Source organism: Rhyacophila brunnea, unplaced genomic scaffold (genome assembly GCF_057557595.1).
Source record: "Rhyacophila brunnea isolate RB1 unplaced genomic scaffold, BYU_Rbru_1.0 scaffold_3, whole genome shotgun sequence".
In the NCBI taxonomy this organism is placed as follows: Eukaryota; Metazoa; Arthropoda; class Insecta; order Trichoptera; family Rhyacophilidae; genus Rhyacophila; species Rhyacophila brunnea.
In genome coordinates, this window is record NW_028232965.1 from 44,515,470 (window position 1) to 44,537,711 (window position 22,242).

At 31.8% G+C, this 22,242-nt stretch overlaps 1 protein-coding gene across 1 annotated transcript in view; it reads left to right on the forward strand.

Moving 5' to 3' along the window:
* The window catches only part of LOC147068400 (potassium voltage-gated channel protein Shaw-like), a 418,216-nt gene that overhangs the window by 119,086 nt on the left and 276,888 nt on the right, over window positions 1–22,242 (forward strand). Inside the window, exon 3 of the mRNA XM_085952982.1 lies at window positions 19,820–19,845. The gene's annotated coding sequence lies outside the window, so the exon portion shown is untranslated. The remainder of the gene's footprint in view (window positions 1–19,819; window positions 19,846–22,242) is intronic.

A 22,242-nucleotide genomic window follows, 5' to 3' on the forward strand; every position in this document is an offset into this window, starting at 1 on the left:
TCGTATTTCAAACAGAACGAAATTATTTGTGTTGTTGAATGACAGATGGCGCTACGTCCGAGAAGAATTCAAGAGAAGCGTCGCGTCATTATGACATTTCATTCGGCATATCACAACGCAGTGTCACAAATTGTGTACGATTTATTTTAATTTATCTATTTTTATGTGCGTGTATTACAGTGCACAATGCCAGCAAGACGCAAGGGGGGCCATTTAGGCCGTCGAACGAATAAAGCAACAAACATGCAAAATAGTAGAGCAGAAAGAACAGACGAACAAATCCAACAAGAGAACAAAAACGTGCGTGTAAGCATGTTGCAATTGCGTGCATCTCAATCATAAGAGGCACGAGCTGAACGAAATCAACAACTACAATTGGAACGGAGCCAAGCGCGCCGGTTCGTAGTTAACACACGCAGATAAAATGACCGACAACGCCAACAAGTACATCGAACATTTACATCCGCTTCGTTCCTTCGTCTCGCATTCGAGTATGAGCCAGATATTGAATATTCCGCTCATCCGAAAGTGCTGATTGGTGCTATGGACAAAGAATGTCCCCATTGTCATGCGCTCAAATTCAAACACGAGTCAGCCGGGATGTGTTGCGCATCAGGAAAAGTGCAACTACCAGAAATTGAGATACCACCAGAACCATTGAACGGCTTGCTCATCGGCACGGTTCCAGATTCAAACCTGTTCCTGAAGTCCATTCGCACATTCAATTCATGCTTCCAAATGACTTCGTTCGGAGCAACAGAAATAGTTCACAATACTGCGGCAAATGGTCAACAATTCCATTCTACGTTCAAAATCAAAGGCCAAGTATACCACAAAGTAGGGTCATTGCTGCCAATGCCAAACGAACCACATACATTTTTACAAATCTACTTCATGGGCGGTGAGGACATCAATCATGTGGATGCACGTTGCGGCTATAATGGCCTCAATTCGCCTATTTCCAGGCGCATCGTCGGTGAACTGGACGCCCTGTTGAATGAGCACAATGAATTATTGAAATTCTTCAAAGCACACATGCACGAATTGCGAAGTGACAATCACGCTATTGTCATCAATCCTGTTAAAACACCAGCTGGAGAGCACGTGCGTCGATTCAATGCTCCTGTTGTTGACGACATTGCTGGAATCATGGTTGGCGACCGCACATCGACGCGAGAAATCGTGATTCGAAGAAAAAACAATAATCTGGAGTTCATCGCTGACACACACCGTTCATACGACGCTCTCCAATATCCGCTAATTTTCTGGAAGGGACAAGACGGATATTGCATAAACATTAAACAACGAGATCCCGTCACAGGTAATTCATTCATTATGAACATCATTAGTCATTTTGAATTGAGAAAATGAATGGTTGATGTTTTTTTGTTTTTATCGGCGGTCATTGTCTACAGCGCTCTATTCCTCTTTCTGTCATAGATCCCATCCCCACACACTTACGATACATTCGTTATTTTTTATTCAACAATCAAAATATTCACTAGAAATAATTTATATGGCAGAACAACGTTTGCCGGGTCAGCTAGTATTATATAAAGCATTGTGCCTGATTTTAGAAGACATAACACACTTCAGATTGCAATAATACTTGATAATACGATTTCAAAACATATCAAATAGAAAGTAGTGTAATTTATTTACGATTTTTTTTATATACCTGCAGATTTTCTGTGGTAAAACCAAAATTTTTCACCGTTAGAATAGATTATCTGTTTTTATATAAATGACAAACAATAACTACTATTTTTCTCGTTCAAGAAATCAAGCATTATTTCTTGCTAAACAGTTATCTTTCTTTCCCCGCCTGGCATTTTTTTACCAGCGAGATTAAATTTAACAACACTGTAGTAGTATTAAAATATTTACTTAAGTATGGGTATAGTGCTTTGTAAACGAAGTGAGTTATTATCACCAATTATTGCCGGCTTGATTATTCTCCGGTAAAAGCGCTCGCTGTTTTTTCTGTACGTAGAGTAATATTATTTTTTTAATTGCTTTATCAAAGCAAATTAAAAGTCTCTCATTAAAGATAACCGCTTACCATATCTAAACGTTTATGACGCGGTTGTGTAATCAATATTATAGCTCAAACTGAGCGCAAGATAATTATTTAAATCCCGCCGTAAATACGCAGCCGCGTACTTACCTTGTGAGCTAATAAAATGGATAATAAAATTACCTCGTATGCGAATCAATTTGGTAGTTTTACATTTTGCCGCAAGGATCGTATTACATTTACGCATCTCTATTGTAGCCGGTATCAGCTGATACAATCTCTTTCTTATTGAAATAGGGAGCATTCTATACAGTATTTCTTGAAACGCCTCTACAGTAGGTCCCGCGGGAACCGTCACCCGAAATAATTTCAACCCGATTTTCTTTCAAATCTTTTATCCTTACCAGTTTCTGATATCTCGACTTTTCAGGAATTTTTCGATCGCAATGAAAACACTTTCAATAAAAAAATCCGCAATAATCGTAATACATAATCTTTCAACCGACACCCTACCGAAATCGTAATGGATTATTTTTATTTCAATATGAAAATCCAGTCAATCTTTCCTCAACAAACCTTTTTTTTTAATTTTATATTACATAAAAAAAATGATGAAAAATTTAATTCACACCTATTTCGGTATACTTTATTACGTCATAAATTTGAATGAAACTAGATTATCATATCATTCAGTAAAATATTACCTAAATATGTTCAGCTTTAATTAATTAAAATTGAAATGATTGCATACATTTCGTGGCGATATATTTTAATGATACCATATTCAAAGAAATTGTTGCTTTTTTAAACTAAATTATACAATCATACCTAGGGTTTTTGAATTGAATAAAATATTTACTCTCCCCTCCACGGCGCTACATCCCAGGGTGGGATTTGGCCTCCTCCACAACCGCTCTCCACTCATTCCGGTCTCTCGCCACACTTCTCCAGTTACCGGGTTTACCTATATGAAGCCAGTCCACTTCTACGGCGTCAGCCCATCTCCGGTCGCTTGCAGGCATGCCAGCATTTATTCCCGGAGATAAGGCGGATTTTTATCTCCTCTGCTGTCTTATTTTGGCTATTTAGACAGGATCCGAGATGCGTGAACTTGTCTACCCTTTCATATGCATGCTGTCCTATGTCTATATTCTGCAGCGGTACCTGATCGCGTGTGCTGACCATATACTTAGCCATATACCTACATATACTGGTTTATTTGCAGCCGAGCGTTTTCTACTTTTATTTTCATAGTGCCACCATGGTCGATCATCCTCTGTTTGGATCTGCTTGTAATTACTATGTCGTCAGCATAACCGCACATCTGCGTTGTATTGTTATCTACCCATCCTCTTATGTTGGTTTCATGTGCGCATTCTCCATAGTTTGCCTCATGAGATGGATGTAATCTATGGTGGATCTATTTTGTCGGAAGCCGCATTGGTATTCTCCCAGGATTTCCTCACCATAGATCATTAACATAAAATATTTATTATGTTAATATATTATATTATACATTTTTAAGAAAATACTAATCTAATTTTAAAATATTTACTTTTTAAACAATTACTTTACTTACAGTATCATTAATTTCAACAATCAATCAACCTAAATTTTATAAATTTAATACTTACTGAAAATAAACATATAAAACAATAATTTATACACATGCCTGGTCAATTTCTTTATTTATACAATAGTTTTAACAATATTTTAATTAGTTAATTTATTGTGGAATACTTCGATTTTGAGCATCGCACTAATTACACAGGGATATTTTGATTATTGTTACGGTTTCTACTCCCGACATTATGTACTTACATCAATTTTATTATATCGCTTTCTCTTGGTCTAACTATGACTTATTTTCTGTCTGCTGATTTATACTGTAAATGTTTACTGTATAAATCAGTGGCGAAGGGTGGAGATAAACTGTTAAGATCCGGCATAAATAGTGCACACTAAACTTTTTCAGTGAAACTTATTTATTTTCATTAAACTAAGACTACAATGCGTAGAATTGTAGATAGTGTTTGTTAGTATTTAAAATTCAATTAAACCCTGCCCAATCTAAACCATAGTAAATAATAGTCAAAAAATATTCGTTCATGCATAAAATATCTAAACTTATGCCATTTAACCAAACATAATTTCAGATATTTTATAGAAGAATATTTTTTATTGATTATGGTTTGGTTTATACATGACTTAATGATTTTAAAAATACTAACACCATCTGTAATACGAGGGTGGGTCAATAATTCCTTAGAAAAAAGCATTAAAACAGTTTTTATTTTTGTATTTTTTTTTTATTTCTCAACATAATCTCCTTGGAGCTCAATACACTTGGTTAGACGTTTCTCAATTTTTTTTAAACCGTCAGAAAAATAAGTTTTCGGAAGGTCCTCAAAATAAGCATTTGTCCGATCGATGACTTCTTCATTTGAAAAATTTGTCCACTTAGCCATTTTTTTAAGTTTGGGAAAAGGAAAAAGTCACTGGGGGTTAAATCTGGCGAATACGGTGGGTGGTCGACCAATTCGAACTTCAATTCTTCAATTTTAGCCATTGATCGTAAACATGTGTGAACACGGGCATTGTCCTGATGAAAGAGGATTTTTTTCCTGTTTAAATGAGGCCGTTTTTCTTCAATTTTGTTTTTTGGCTGGTCCAATAAAGATGCATAATAATCCCCTGTTATTTTTTTTCCTTTTTCCAAATAGTCAACGAAAATAATTTCACGTGCATCCCAAAATACAGTAGCCATAACCTTACCAGCTGATTTTACGGTTTTCGCCTTCTTTGGACATGGTTTGCCTTCGCAATCCACTGCTTTGACTGTTCTTTCGTCTCGGGAGTATAGTGGTGTATCCATGTTTTATCTACAGTCACAAAGCGACGAAAAAATTTATCCGGATTGCGTTGCATGAGCGACAACAGGGCTTTAGAGGCCACCACCCTATTGCGTTTATTGTCGACTGTGAGCAAACGCGGCACCCATCTTGCAGAAATATTTTTCATGCCCAATTTGTCATGTAAAATAGAAATGACGCTACCTTTTGAGATCCCTGTAACCTCAATTATCTCACTCAACTTTAATCTTCGGTCACTTAACACCATATCGTGGATTTTATTGATCATTTCTGGTGTAGTCACCTCTACAGGACGTCCTGAGCGTGGTTCATCCTTTGTTGATGTACGACCACGTTTAAATTCATTTAACCAGTTATAAATAGTTGCAAGTGAAGGAGCAGATATGCCTTGAACTAAATCCAACTCATTTTTTATTTCCTTTGCTGTTAACCCTTTTATATTAAAATGTTTAATAACAGCTCTAACCTCAATTTTCTCCATTTTCCATTTTTCCATTTTCCACAAGCAAATTTTTTTTAAATGTACGAGAAACACACAACAACCCTACCAATCTGATTGAAACTTCGCAGCATACTGAATCGGTAGTGCCGCTGCATGAAAACAAACCGCTTACAGTACTAGTCGCGCCACCTGTCGGCTTTTCTAAGGACTTATTGACCCACCCTCGTATGTATTCTTAATTCAACGAAAACTAATGAGTATGACTGAAATAGTGTGCACTATTTTATCGGATCGCACATAGCATAAACTATTATGGTTTGGTTAGGTAAGGTGTAATTGAATTTTAAAAACTAACTAGCACCATCTGCAAATTGTATTCGTAGTTCAATGATTACAATACACAAGTATATGACTGACAAGGTTTAGTTTGCAATATTTTTGTCGAATCTTAACAGTCTACCTCCACTCCTCGCCACTGAGAAATACAAACAACAAAATAACTTATATCTAAGTTTATCATAATAACTATTATAGTCTGAAGCTTTTCCTTTCATTAAATATTATGTCTGATTGAATCAATATTAATATTAATAGTGTACTAATAATGTTATTGTAATCTTTCTAAAATTAATGTCAGATACGTAACATAATCAATTTTAACTAATCCATTTGATGTAGTAGTGTGTACTTATTAGTAACACAGGCATTAAATTCCATTACCATTAATATTACGTAACAACCTAATAGAGTTACAATCAGTTACACTGATTTAACAAGGATATTCAAATAACAAGATAGTATTATAATTATAACATATTGAATTTCCAATTGCTAACAACGTAGGTGCTCAAATTTTCATCAATACATCTCAATATTAGTATATAGCTAACAATAAATATTTTATTACGCTTTGGTTAAGTAATTCTCATGGTATATTGAACTCCGCGTTTTAACGTAATTATAATACAAAAACTTGACCATTTAATATTGTGTTGGTGGTTATTATTTTTTAATTGGTTATCATTTTTATTTTGTTCTGACAATATTTGAATACTTAGCTACAAATAATAATTACTGGATCTCACGAAATTACGCCGTTTAAAACTTTTTTTTGGAATGCTGAATATTTTACGCATTGCGTGAATGACGTCATGACAGTATCACGTGATATGAACGTTTATTTATAAAATAATAATTACCGTAAGGCCCGCTGGTTTTTCAGTTAAAGCTGCCATTAAAAATTATCGCATCTTATTATAAAATTTATTCAACTAACGAAGTACTGATATAGAATATTATCTATACTATTTAAATACAGTCTTTTTTCATTATACGGTGTTCTCCATTTATCATCTTCGACGTAAAACTTGGGCTACTCTGCCAAGCAGGGCCATGTTTTATGGATAAAAGACGCCCATCTACCGGAGAATAGACAAGGAAAGAGAAAAGGGACACTTAAGAATTAGACTGAGGTGGTTTGATATTTCGCTGACTTAGAACCTTCCCAAATTGTTGTTTTCCTTCTGGCTATGTGGTTAAAGAAATTCAGAACTCGTTGGATACATATTTTTGAGATCTTTCAGTCTTTCAGGCTTATTTTTTTCAGAACAGAAATATTTATTCTTTTTGCCTAATTTCACATTACAAATTCATCATTCTTACGTTTCTCTTTTTTCTATTTTTTTGATTAGTTTCCTTTTTACAATCTCCTGTGTGCTTATTTAATGTTGACTTTTTAATTATTTAATTTTATTCTATTATTCGATCTCGTGTAGTTATGCAGGTATGCAGGAAATTTACTGTCGCTAAGGACACGGTAAATTTAAATTGTATGTATGGGTTCATTTAAAAAGAGCTTACCATAACTAGGGCCGTCATATCGATATAAAAGTATGGATACTGGAATTGTTTCGGATAAAATGATTTGATACTCGCAAGTATTGATAAAAAAATCTGTGTGTGTACTTATGTACTTATGTACGAGTTATACTTCTTTGGCGTAACAAAACAAAATAAGCCGTTACCTGAGTCTATTAATATTACAGTGGATTAGGTTGATGAAAACGTACGTGATTCATTTGTGTCTCATATAGCACCTGATAATTGTATTAGACCAAAAATCATATTTGCGTTAAAATCGATTCAGAAGTGACCATGATGAATTAAAAATAACAAAACAAAAATAACAACATTTATTAGGTGAGTAGGTACACAATACAATTATGATACATTAGGTATATATACAATCTTCTTATTTTGATACAGTCTTCTATTGAAGGTTGGCGACCAACCTGCAGTAGGTACACTCCCTATCTTGGGCCAGTCGTATAGATACACAACGCCGTGGACATTGAAACACAAAAAGGTTGCGTAGCCATGGCAATCACAATGTATCCACGCTTCTGCTGCCTTCTTAATCAAAGACAATTTAAAACTTCCATCTTCTGGACATGAGAAACTCCAAAGTCGTTACCTGAGTCTATTAATATTACAGTAGATTAGGTTGATTCATCTGTGTCTCATATATCACATGATAATTGTAATTTAATTATTGTATTGGACCAAAACTCATCTTTGCCATACAGCGGTTATAATCGTTTCAGAAGTCCCCATGATGAATTAATAAAAAATCAAATTTTAATATATTTTTTAATTATTTACCAACTCAACATTCACAAAATTTATTTATTTATTGATATATAATTTTACTCATAAATAATATTTACATAAATATAGCCTCACATCTTGATACACAATCTTTACAATGAAAAATAAATATACACTCCAATATAAATAAAGTTTCATGATTATATTAAATGACAATAAACTTATATAATTTATATTACATTTTAAATGATCCCTAAAATATTACAAATATTTTAATGCATCGTCATCGTCAATCAGCATTTAAATATTCTAACTATTGAAAAAGTATCGAATGATTATATACTGACAAAAAATATCGATGCCTGAATCGTATCGGAAGAAAATATCGATACCTGATGGCCCTAGATTACTACACACTGTAATTTCGACAAAGTCTAAGCCCTCTGTCTAGTCTAGCTCACTCCGCGTTAATGTATTCTGCCTGAGGCAAAATTTAAAAAAAATCCTTTAATAATAGTACAATGTCTCGTCATACATTTACAATAATCATTCTCACATAGAAAAGCTCTCAGAAGCTTTGAGCATAATAACCAAATTAATCGCGAATTGTACAAGAAGTATTATACAATTATACTATACACTTATTAAGCGTATTATATATCGCAAACCTTCAACATACACGAGAAAGCCTTTAATTGTGGACTGCTCTCAGTTAAGTAAATGTTCCAATAAGGCTCCATTAACACCTAAAAGCTTTTTTCTCTAAGCTTTGTGATGTAATTACGCTGAAGAACGTTGTTCTGTTTTCTGGTTTCGTTTTTGCAACATTTCGAAGTTTGACCTCTAAGTAAATAAAAAAATTAAAAAATATTTCCATTCAAATTAATTTCTCTCAACAATCAGAAGGGATTGTATTTTCAGTATTTGAATTTATTATAAAGACAAATAAAATCAACGAAAATGTACGATATACTAAGAAAGAAAATTAATAAAATTATATAAATAATAATAAAAGAGTAGCTATTACTAAACCAATGTATTGTTTTAAGGAATCGCTAAAAATTACATTACTGCTAACCGAATTCTTTATTTTTTAGATTTAATATGAAACCGTGTGTCACAGATTTGATTCCGAGGCTGATCAAAGAATCATGTTGTTATTTCAAGTTATATTGTAAGTACCTAATGAATTGCGCGAATGGTTAATAAATATTTCTCGTAAAAAGGTATTTTAATGTAAACTCTATAATCTCCACTCAGTGGAGCCCCATAATCTCCGCTTTAATTGAATATGGTACTTATGGCTATTCCTCAGGCTTAAATGTCATGGGTCCAGATTTCAAATCCCGGATGTGCCAAAAGTTTACATATTATATTTAATTTTATGTTCGGACGCATTTCTAGTAAAACAAAAATCTGTTGAGAAACATCTTCTTTAGGCGACCCAGATCTACATAAGATTGTAAAAGTCAATTATAAAAAATTAGGGCTTTTTTTAATTATAAATAAGACGTTTGGATTTGGTATATCTCTCCTGTAAAATATCTTATATTGTCTAACTAAATAAATTGTGGATAAAGTATCCTGGTTGTATAACTATAATTCGTTAGTAATCATCATCAATTGTACTCAATCTACAACTAAATAAAAACCTCCACTACCTCCTTCTATTCAGTTCTTTATTACCATATAATCCAACTAAATTTAATCAATTCATCAGTCCCATGGGTTTAGGATAACTCTGTGTCTCTTTAGTATCTTTTGTGTATAGCTGTACCGACATTATTGACCAATTGCCATTTCAGAAGTTTGTTGAAATCATAATATCATCAGATGGTTTACTTTCTGATTTCTGGATCATTAAATTACTCAAGGTGTATTTTTCTATAATTTATTTAAAAATGCTTGACTATATCGTAATAAGCAGATATGGTAGGTCTAACTATCCATTGTTTCATTAAGTCATTGTGAATTTCAATTGCGCAATATTCTGCGAATAAATGCTACTTTGGTCTGTTAAGACATTTTAAGTCCCACTTACTATCTCGCCGAACTAAAAGCACTCTTTACAAGACACTTGTAAAGCCAGTGCTCACCTACGCAACGGAAACCTGGACATTAATTATGCGAAATGAACGATCCCTGAACATCTTTGAAAGAAAAATTCTCCGCCGTATATATGGACCGATCAGGGATGGCACCAATTGGAGGAGAAGATATAATGCTGAGCTCTGCGGACTGTACGAAGATTGCAGCGCAGTTCAATCAATTAAGATTGGGAGACTGCGATGGCTAGGTCATGTTCACCGTATGAATGACAATGAACCGGCAAAAAGAGTGATGTCCAGCAATCTAATAGGACGTAGAAGAAGAGGGAGGCCAAAGATTCGCTGGTTAGATGGAGCTGCCAGTGGCTGCCGTATTCTGGGGGTACCAAATTGGAAAGCGGCCACACTGGATAGGGATAGGTGAAGGGAGCTGTTGGAGGAGGCCAGGACCCACACAGGGTTGTCGCGCCCCTGATGATGATGATTATGAATTTCAATTGCAGTGCATTATTAACCACATTTTCAGTAAAGGTATAATAATATATTATAGTGGTATATGAAACGAGAAATATCTTTCGAAATTGTGTTTATTTATCAATATAACTCTACTCAAGACTAGTTTCTTGAGAATTTCTTCTTGGAATGCTCCCGGCACAACTTAAAACAGTAATAGCAGACTAACTTTAACATAATATTATTTTTTTCGTTAAATTAATATGCATCCTCACCATTTAAAATTTTATAAAATTATTGCATCATAAGAATAAAATATTTTATTAAAAATAAATAATTAATTGAATCTCGTTCATCTCTCGAACATTTTTAAGAGAAAGCTCGTTAAAGCATTCAAGTTGAATCTTAAAATTATAATTTATTCTTCTACCGTATTGCTCAATATTTCAATATCTACCGTCTCATTGAGATTTTAATAATATATTTATATTAGCAATGTACTTTCGATGCTGATTACGTCAAATTTGTAAATTGGTTTTTTCATCCGAACGAGATTTTCCAATCTCTTCGTCTCTTGTTATGATTACTTCGTCGGAGGGCACGGATTTAATTTCGGGGTTGACTGATTGGAAGAAACCAATAATATCTGCCGTTTAAATCTACATAATAATCAAAAGACAATGTTGGTCAAACACAGATTTCTTTTATTAAAAAGAAATCCCGGAGGTAAAATGTAAATTTCTGCTGGTTTCACTTAAATAAAATACATCCCTTCTGGTCCCAACGGTCGATATTTCTTTGTTTTATACAAGGCATTTTTGTATCCAGAACTATATACCTACCTAATATATTTTTATAAAATGTATAAAATAACCGATTTCGCTATATTATTTTCAACCGAAAGCGGTGTTCATCTGAAGACACTGGAATATGAAAATACTATTGAATGTCAATTTATTAAATCTATCGTTTTTGACAACGCTGACTTACCTTTTATATCTTAATAATTAATAATAGTTAAGAAGTGAACAAAAAAAAAACGTTGTTAAAAGTATTCATATTATTAATATTTACAAGTTTTTACATCCTACTTTCTAGATTTTTTTTTAAATTTTTGCGTAAATCACTTTTATCTTTAGTTAATCATTTTTCTACAAACGATCTGATTTTTTAACCCGCTCTGTCATTACGTTTGACAAAGATAGTTGATATACCTTTATGTGACGTGTCTATTTTAACTCCGATATGATGTTAGTGAAAGACTTAAAATCAAGACAATTCAAAAGTTTTTAGCGATAAATACGCTCAAAAAAAAAAACAGTACTTTAAAGGTAATCTCGTAAAGTTCATATTGTATCATCATCGTCACCATCACCATTATCAGCAGTAAGTTAACAACCCAAGGCGGGTTCTTGTCTCATCCATGAAATTCCCAGGAACTTCCTCCATCTCTCATATCCCGGGCCAGTCTCCAAGTGTCTACACCTCTAGCATCCAAGCACCGGAGTCTGGGCCTGCCAGAAAACCCCATTAATGATCTCGTTGAAATAACAATAATATTGACGTTCGCTGAACAATAAACAATATCTGGCTGATTTTTTCTATCGCTTAACATCGTATGTGTCGTCGTAGTCACAGCAAGCTTAAGGCATCTCCATTTTTTTTTAAATAATAGTTATGGTTTAGTATGTGCTATAATAATAATAAATACATGAAATTCATTTCGTTACACCATGTTTATGTGATTGTGAATCGGATCTTTTCTCGTATCGCTATTTTTCGTTCGACACAAGGAAAGTGCTAGACCAAAACTATGGAAAAATCGCTGGGATAATTTCAGTGTAGCCTGCTTTTCGATATCGTTGTATCCATCAATAACATAAAATCACTGTAGAACCCATGTAAAACCTTATACAAATTGGATCATTTTAAATAGCTTTGCTATGTAAACACAATGGACGCGGCATACATGACAAAAAATTACACCTGAAAATCCAGAAGGCAAATGAAGACCTGGAAGAACTCCTACTAGATTAAATAATGATAGTGTTGAGTAGTTCCAATAGAAAAAGAAAATATTAGTAGAAAATTATTTGAGAAATAGTTTGATAATTATAGTAGTTGAGAAAATTCACAGATCACGGATTGGAATCCCGCAGCTGTATCAAATAAAAGTGATTTTTTTTCAATATGTTATGATTTTAATTTAATTATCTAAATTACATCTAATTTTTTTGTAATGACTTTAAGACAGTTAGTAGGCGGTTAAAATATATACCGGATAATGATAAATATATTATATAATTAAAATAATATTGGAACACACATCTAAAAAAACACATTTGTATTATTATATTTGATTCCGTACCCACAACTTTACCTCTGCCTCTATTATACCGTAGAGATATGATGATTTAATTATTAGTAATGACGTATGATGATGATTGAATTATTAAAATGACATTAATTTTCCATTTAGCACACCGTGTTAAGGCGCGTTTAGCAGTACAATTATATTTCCCTTGCTCTAATTATCTCTCAAATTAATGAGTTGCTCATTTTTAAACAAAGCAGTACGTATTTCAATTGCACAACTATGGAAATATACGAGTGGTGGTAATACGTCATCATCATGGCTGAAGCCGTGTCAGCTAAAAGTAATTTGGAGCCGTTAACAATTCGGTAGCCGGCGGACAAAACAGCAGGGGTAAAATTTGTATCGATTATTGGCTTCCGTGCTTGTAATTTAGCGGTCTGGAAATTGTTAATTACTATACTGTAACTGAAAACTTTATATTGTACGAGTGTCATTATGTAACTCTTGTTATAAATAATATAAGGGTTGTCGTGATTTATTTTTTCATTGAATTCGGTGTTTACTTGTTGGAATATACTTAAATACTCAGTTTTTAAGTACTTAATAACCAGTACTCACATATGCGTGTGAAACATTGACTTTTTCAGTGAAAAAAATCCAAAAATTATGAGTTGCGCAACGTAACATGAAAATGTGCATGGTGAGCATAACTCAAGAAGATAAAAATAACCCAATAGAGGCAGACAACATTACGCGATATTATAGATGTCGCCAAGTAGATAAAATGAAATTTAGTTCGGTGAATTGACAACCGCTGGACAAAAACCGTTATACATTGGCACCCAAGGGACACTAAGCGACAACAGGGGCGCTCTAAAATCTGCTTGATAGACAAACTCATAATATGTGGTGGATGTACGTGGCAGTGAAGCATTAGGGATCGAGAAGAGTGGAAGGAGCTATGAAAGGCCATTATACAGCAGTGGTTCGACCTTGGCTGATTGATTATTGATGTTAAATTTCTGGAATTTTATATACACACTATTGCAAATTATATATTTATTCTTATTAATTTATTAATAAAGAAAAGCCAAACATTGTGGACAAAACAAATCTGAATTCAAAACGTGCACAACATGAGATTTAAATATTACCCTCACAAGAGAGAAGAAGAGAACATTTATTATTATATAATAATAATTTAAAAAAAAAATATAAGTACAATTTTACACAAAAAAATTAAATTTCGAATACAAAATACATAACACGTCACTAAAAATGTCTACGTCTTTGGGGAGCGCATTGCCTAGTTCTGCACCCCTCGCTAATGGTGCCAGTGGGTCTATTCTATACTTATCGACCGCTAAAGTAACAAAGTGATAAATATTATCAAACCGTGGGTAGGTTTGTATCGAAGTATTAGCACTTATTGTAACAATTACAATAAGTTGGTTGTAATTGTTGTAATAAGTGCTATATTTTTACAGCACCTCTCTTGCTGCTATTAAAATATAGCACTTATTGCAACAATTACAACCAACTTATTGTAATTGTTACAATAGGTGCTAATACTTTGATACAAACCTACCCTAAGTTTGATAATATTTACCACTTTGTTCATTTAGCGGTCGATAAGTATAGAATAGACCCACTGATAGGCTTGACATGAGGAAACGGTTCCGATCCAAAATAAATCATTAAACTATTATAAAGTAATATCTTTTTAACTTTGTTTACATTAAACAGATTTAAGAGGTGATTTTTTATCACTGATTATTTATTTTTAATTTTGTTTATCGATAGAGTTAGATATTTTTTTAAACTGATTCAAGTTTGACAAGATTCATAAATTCTGACAGTCTGCGGAAAATACGAAAGTTTTTGTTTATCTAATTATCATATTCAAGAATATATTTATAAAACACGTTGTAATATTATGATATTAATAAGAATCTTCGAGCTTTTGCAAACTTTATTAAACATTTATTGTTTTGATTAATTTTGAGTTCTTTTTAAATAATTTCGAAAATAAACAGTTATTGGTATATTTCTATGAATCGTTGTGCTACTCATTATTTTTATATTTCTATTACCTTAAAAGTCTACGTTGCGTATGTATACGTGAGCACTGAAAAATCACTTTTGAATACTCTATTCAGACGCAAAAAACGCTCCTTGCCTGTTTGGTTCTGCGAGCAAACTCATCATACATACACCTTCCCATTCAATATTTAAAAAAAAACCTTGCATCAGCAACGTTATCGACAGGTCAATCACTAACGTACTTTCATTAAACATTATATATACTAATAGCACTAACGGTGAGTAGGGATTCCAATCCCGGGATCCCGAGCTATTTTTGATACCTATGAATTCCGGGATTGATAAAAATAATCCCGGGATTTCGGGATTGATTTTTTTATCAATTTTTATGGAAAATAAAATAAAAGCGAAAATATAACAGAAAAAATACTTTTAATAAAAAATAACTACATTAGAAATAAACTGAGTAAACGGAGAAATAAATGAAGTTTGATTTATACCCATGTGTAGGTTGCCGATTCATTTTATTTTTTCACATAAATTATTAAAAATGGAAACATTAAAAAAAAAACAATGCTTGGCACTTTTAACAAAGTAATTCCACCATGATATACGTTTTACGGCAGTTTCATATTTGGCTGACTAATTAGATTTATGAAGCGGAAAGGCCATATGTACGCCATGATTATTTGCTTTACTATTTTAAATCTCGCTAAACCATTCATTAAGTCTTTACTATCAGAAACAGCAATCTCTTATTAAATTCACATTATTATTTATATGACAATATTATATTTTACTCCGTTAAACTTGTGTATTTCCAAGATTGAACGTATACGATATTAAACAATAAATGTCTTAAATACTCGTAGTATAAATTATACTAGATTTATTTTTGACCGATTTTATCAATGTTATTTGTAAATATACAAATTTTGTATTAACAATGGAAAAAATGCCAATCCCGGGATTGTCAAACTGTAATCCCGAAATCCCGGGATCAGAATTTTGGCTCGGGATTGGATTCCCTAACGGTGAGTGCACAGATATTGTAAGTATAACGAAATTGAGTTATTATACATAAAACACGTAAGTTCAATAATACTTAGGTCCCTACGCTATGAAAATAGAATACCTACATTACAATGTAATAGAGTATAAAATTAGTCTTCAAAAAATACATTGAATCATTTAAATGGCTATACGATTTTATTGTGTCCTTTTCAAATCTTATTTTCTCAAAACATAATAGAACATTAGATATAGTACAGCATCTGTGCAATAATCCGCCATTATAGTTTTTTTTTTCATATATTTTTGTATTACCTTTGAGGTTCATGGCCATGGAGATTAAGTGTTTTGAAACGACTCTAAATATTGGTTGTCGGCACTCTGAGAAATTTACCTAATTGCCCGGAAAATTGCTTAACGGCACTAAAACTTTTATGGTTTTTTCGAATACATTTGCCTTGTAACGAGATACAGAAATGCTTTAGACTTTTAATAGAAATACGAATTTTTATTGCACAATTCGTTCAACCACATAAGCGTTACTCAAACATCAGTATTATCTTGGTTCTCGGCTTAATATTGAAATGAAATTGTCTTGTTGATACAAAAAACCAAATCTTATATTATAGTCACATGCGGTGGCTTAGTTACATAATATACACATGTATTTAAATTTCGGTTATCTCATCTTTTTAAACAAATAAGTCTTTAAATTTGTTTTATACTAACTAGTGGCGTGCAGTCGATTTTTCTTGTAGAGATGTTATAAAAAATATAAGTATACTCGTTTACCTAGTATCTGCTTTATATAATACATTTATTATCTAGAGTTTTGTAACTAATGTAATCCTAGCAGGGAGCCATGAAAGATTTTAGGGAGTGATATTGCGGAGTGGTAGATGCGATATATTTTTAAGCAGGCGATAACTAGAATTAATTATTAATAATATACACGATTATTACATAGTAATTTATCGATTATTTTTGAAGACGCTCCGCATCTGTGGATCTATTCTATACTTATCAACCTCTAAAGTGATAAATACTATCAAACTTAGGGTAAGTTTGTATCAAAATATTAGCATTTTAACAGCACTTCTTTTGCTGCTGTTAAAATATGGCACTTATTGAAATAATTACAACCAACTTATTCTAATTGTTACAATAAGTGCTAATACTTTGATACAAACCTACCCTAGTTAGCCGTCGTCTTTATCACTTTAACACTTTAGCGGTCGATAAGGATAGAATAGACCCACTGAAGCATATATAAACCGCACGCCATTAATACTTAGCTACCCACCTGCGTATCTTTAAATAATATTTATAAACCTCAAAATATATAAAAACGTCAGTTCGAATATAAATTCAAGCACAATTTTTCTTACCCAGGATTCAAACCCGAAACTCATGATTTTATAAACCGATACGTTGTCTCTCAGTCAACAATATATTAAAAAAAATACTCTTCTATATTATAGTACCTAGTTTAATCTCTTATACCCTTATAGTTATATGTTGTAGAATTTAAGCGACATAAAAATGTCATTATAAAATTGTTCACATAAAAAAATATTCTAATGTCCTATTTTTATTATATTATGTAACACACAGCTTCCAGTTTTTTTTCTGTTTTCTCAAAAACGGACATGTCAAAGCCATTAGCCATGATCCCATGTCGAAGGCATTTATCAAAATCTTCTCTCTTACGCAATGGCATCAAACGATCGTTATATACTCCATTAGGCAAAATCGTTAAACACAGATTAATCCTTTAATCTCATCACACTAATTTCCAATCCTCTATCAAATAATATCAACGGAAAATCGTCAATTGGCAATAATAGTTAGAGATGTCCTTTATATGTATTATTGTGTATAATAATATAGATATACTTATTATTTGTGTATATGAATCAAGTCAATATATTATTATCTTTAGCAGTTAATATTATGTTAGTTTTATTCTCATTTTAATTACATTTTTTTTAGATAACTTCTTCAATTGATTAGTACACAATTTTCAACTTAATGGTTTTTGTTTAATAACAAAATATTTTAAATCGACGCCTTACCACAGTGCCGTACCATGGAGGTATGCAAATTATGCACTGTTCATGGATGGCACAATCTGAAGGACGCCAAATAAAATAACTAATGAGACTATTACTACATACTATTGATAATGAGTGAGAGAAATGAGATTTACACGGTTCACCGATTCCAGATGTCACATACAAACTCAACTCGACTGTGATACATTAAATTTATCGATGTCATTTTTCTGACATTCACTAAATACATGTAACTGACCACACACAATCACTATGTAACATTTTTGGTTTTTTTATAGAATTATTAATAACCATGTCCTTGTTTTTTCGTACACGGTGGCTGTAAGTAATTTTTAACAATCACAAACACTCAGGCTTTTTTAGATTTGTCCGTTAAATATAATATAGCCTCTGAGAAATAATAAAAAAAGTAAGTAGGTGGTAGTGAATTTGCATATTTTTTTTAATTGAAGATCGGGATTGTATATCGTGTCTGCATATAGACGACACTTTGACTAAAGACGTCACTGCGTAATCTTCTGTATAAAAGAGTACCTGCCCACAAAGATGTTGAAGAAAATTTTCTTCCTTCCAAATTCTTAATAGTGGAACAATTTTACTTTGAACATGCGTAAATACGATTTCGTCTGATATGCTCCAATTATGCAGAATTGCAATTATTGTTATGATTGCTATTGCTCTATCAAATGTCCTTTTCTTGACTTGATAGGTAGGTAAAACCCAATTATTTATATAGTTTTATTAACTCAATCAATAATACCTATCACTGTTAGCAGATAATAAAATATATATTTTTAATTTATTTAATTAGATTTTTTCACCATAATAATGACAACACTGACTAAATTTATATTTTTACTCGACGTGTAGTAACATCAGGTTTTCACCTTCATACAATTGTATGAGAGTAGTATTAATATTTTTTTCTCTATAACTCTTTTTTTTAACGAATTTCTAATTTCCAATTTGTGCTTAGCATGCATTAGAATATTTTTCAATTTTTTCTTAATTTTTAGTGTAGTTTTTTTTTAGATTTTAACTTAAGATGTAGCATAAAAATATGAAGCACAAAGTGTTTTTTTTTAGTTCTTCGTTTATTTTTTAGAATATATATATATTATATACTTACATATTAATTGCTACAACGATAAATAAATTTATTTTGATTCGATGTATCAAAAACATGATCAGTAACTGTAACTATAATAATATGTTAATATATAATGATATAAACATGTACTGCAAAATGAGGTGGGATTAGACCAATGCTATATCCAAAATATTTTTTTACCTATTAAACATTTGAATCTTTAAATGTACTTGGCAATTCTGCATGCCTATATAAATTTAGTATTACATCATGATAATTGTTTTAAAAAAACTGCATTCATTTGTTATATTTAAAAATTATCAATACCAATCGATACTTATATTCGGTACTTTATTGATAACAACTTTACTATCAATATTTGTTATATTTTTCCCGCAAAATAATTACATATTATGCAGCAACATAAGTACGATAACACATGGGCCATAGACTGCCCGCCAGTCATCCCTACACCATTTTTTAGCAACTGACTCATGACGTCTTTGCAGAACAACTACAACATCCATCTTTTCCACTTGAAGAGAATGAAAATAATCGTTCACGGTGACTTATTTTGATGACCAGTGGTGAAGAAATGACACAATATAAGGATTCAGAGTAATTTTTGACTTCGTAACCCATATGACATATATCAGAAAGTCGTGAAAATATTGTAAAATGCCGCGAATACTTTATGTTCATATTCTGTATGACTATCAATAGTAAGTTTTTAATTTTCAAAATTAAATGATAATATTGACCGGCTTTATTGATATTTAATAAACATTTAATATTAAAAATAAACATATTATAATTAATTGTTTTTATTTTTTTATTTTGCAGGTCTAACAGCAGGATACATCCACTAAGTGAGTACTTAATTTAACATATTAAATTTGTAACAAGCTCAGTATTCAAAAATAAACCTGTGTTTTTTGTAATTTTTCATATATACATTATGTAAGTGTATATCCAAATGAGAAACGTGATACGAGATCTGAAAACTAGCATAATTTTATATTCATTTTACATCAAAGCTTCCCTGCAGATGCTTTGCAATTTACTTTGCACCCCATCTCTTCGTTTTATTTAATGTACGTCATGCTCCTACCATTTATATGCCAGGTTAGTATTTTCAACTACATACATTTACATTGCTAAGCTCTTTACGATTCCGCTAGGTTTTCTTGTCAGTTATTATTGAGATGGTTAAAACGCTTTGAATCGAAAACAGATTGCATTTTATGATTATAATTATCACACATTAAGTACATAATAATATTATATTGTCGTTACATAGATTTATTCGTTATTTAAATTTGACCATCATTTAGTCAGTCACACATATTCAATAATAATTCTCTTTAAGTAGAATACTTAGAACATCTAGCGATAGAAATTGAAAGGTACAAGTTTATACACTAATTTACTGATAATTGACATTTTAAGATGTTTAATAACTCTAAAAAATTCAATGGTCAGTTTATTACTTTGATATTAATTATTATCACATAATATTTAATTAGTTTTTTATCATTAATAACACGTGCATGTACTTTAATAAGTTTTCTCCAAAGTACAAGATTCTAGAAAAAAATTAAATTTGTTCAAATTTAATTATTAATGTATATGTTACACCGAATGTGCGAAATTGACTATTACATGAAATGGCCAAAATTTTGGCTAATTCATGTAACAGTCAAGCCTGTTGCCTTATTCATGAATTAGGTAAATTTTCTGCTGGGTACATGAATTTGCCAGGGTATAGAATTCTTGAACTGTCAACATGACAGAAGAAAAAGTAAATTTAATACGGATGGTTTTATTAGTTATAATTGGACATAATATAATATTATTATTATTAGGTTAGGTTAGGTTAGGTTAGGTTTGGTTTTGTAATTCTGAATTAAAGTATTCAACTGAATGTCCATTTTGAGGTTAGCTATCAAGTGTCAACAAACTACCTATCACAAACATTCAATCGACCAAGCACGAATCAAATCACGAAAATACTTTTCAATAAAATTCTTCCGTTATCATATTATAGTTCTAGATTTCTTTGCGCATAGTAAATAGATATGAAAGTCATTGCAGTTACATATTGATTGGTATATTTTTATATTATAATCAATGACATTTGTTTAGTTTGATTAGTTGCAAAAAATACCACCGGAGCGCGATCATCTATTTTGACCATAGATAATATATGTACATTTTGACCAATGCACAAGCATTTTGATACATTTAGTTTAGTTGCAAAAAATACCACCGTAGCGCTACTATCTAATTTGTCCAAGACATGAACTAGACAGAAAAATTACTGCCGAATTCACGCACTCTCCAGATATTTTGTCTAATTCATGCATAAGGTAACGGGCTTGCATTTTTCATGATTTACGCAAAATTTTGCCCATTTCATGTAATATTCAATTTCGCACAATCGGCGTAACATATACATATTTTTCGATATAATTAAAAAAGATTTCAAAGTATGACAATATTTTCATTACGCTGTAATAGTTTTTTTTTAAAGCTTGCCAATACGTTGACATTCCTTTTTTGCTTGGGTTTAATATTATTAATCCGCAAACTCATCTGATAAATTTCTTTACCCATAATAGTTTAAAGCATATTTGCAAAATTCTTATTAAAACAAACTTTTAAAAGTACCTACGGCTTCAAGAAGTGGTAGAATGTCACCTCTTGATGCCGTAGGTTATGGATCCTACATTAATAAATTATTTTTAATGCATTTATTCATTCAACCCAACGGGTCCGAACCCTTGATCCATAAAATTATTAGAATAATAAAATGTATTATCTTCTCTATTCAGTATCTGGGACCCAAATGACCAAGTTACTGGATCAATTTTATTATGAGCATTTTTAATTTGGCTTTTTTCTTTTATTTTAAATGAATACAGATTTAAAGAAATATTTTGTATGTATTTTAATACATTGCAATGTTTCTCTTATTCTCAGTCATAGATATAAATAAATTTTCTTATTTTCTCGAATACACCAGAGTAAAAGAAATTCCTCTTTGGAAAATATTTCCCTTACGTTCTCTGTGTTATCTCCATTAACAATTTACTTGTTTAAGCTCTTGGCATATCTCATTATCGTCATTACGTTTGTAGGCGGACAAAAGCAAACTGGAATAACCTCCGTCCATTTTTCTGTTTAACGTCTCCATTGTTCGACATTTTAGACAAGAAATTTTCAGAAAATAAAAACGAAAACAACCGCCATTCATATGCTTTTCA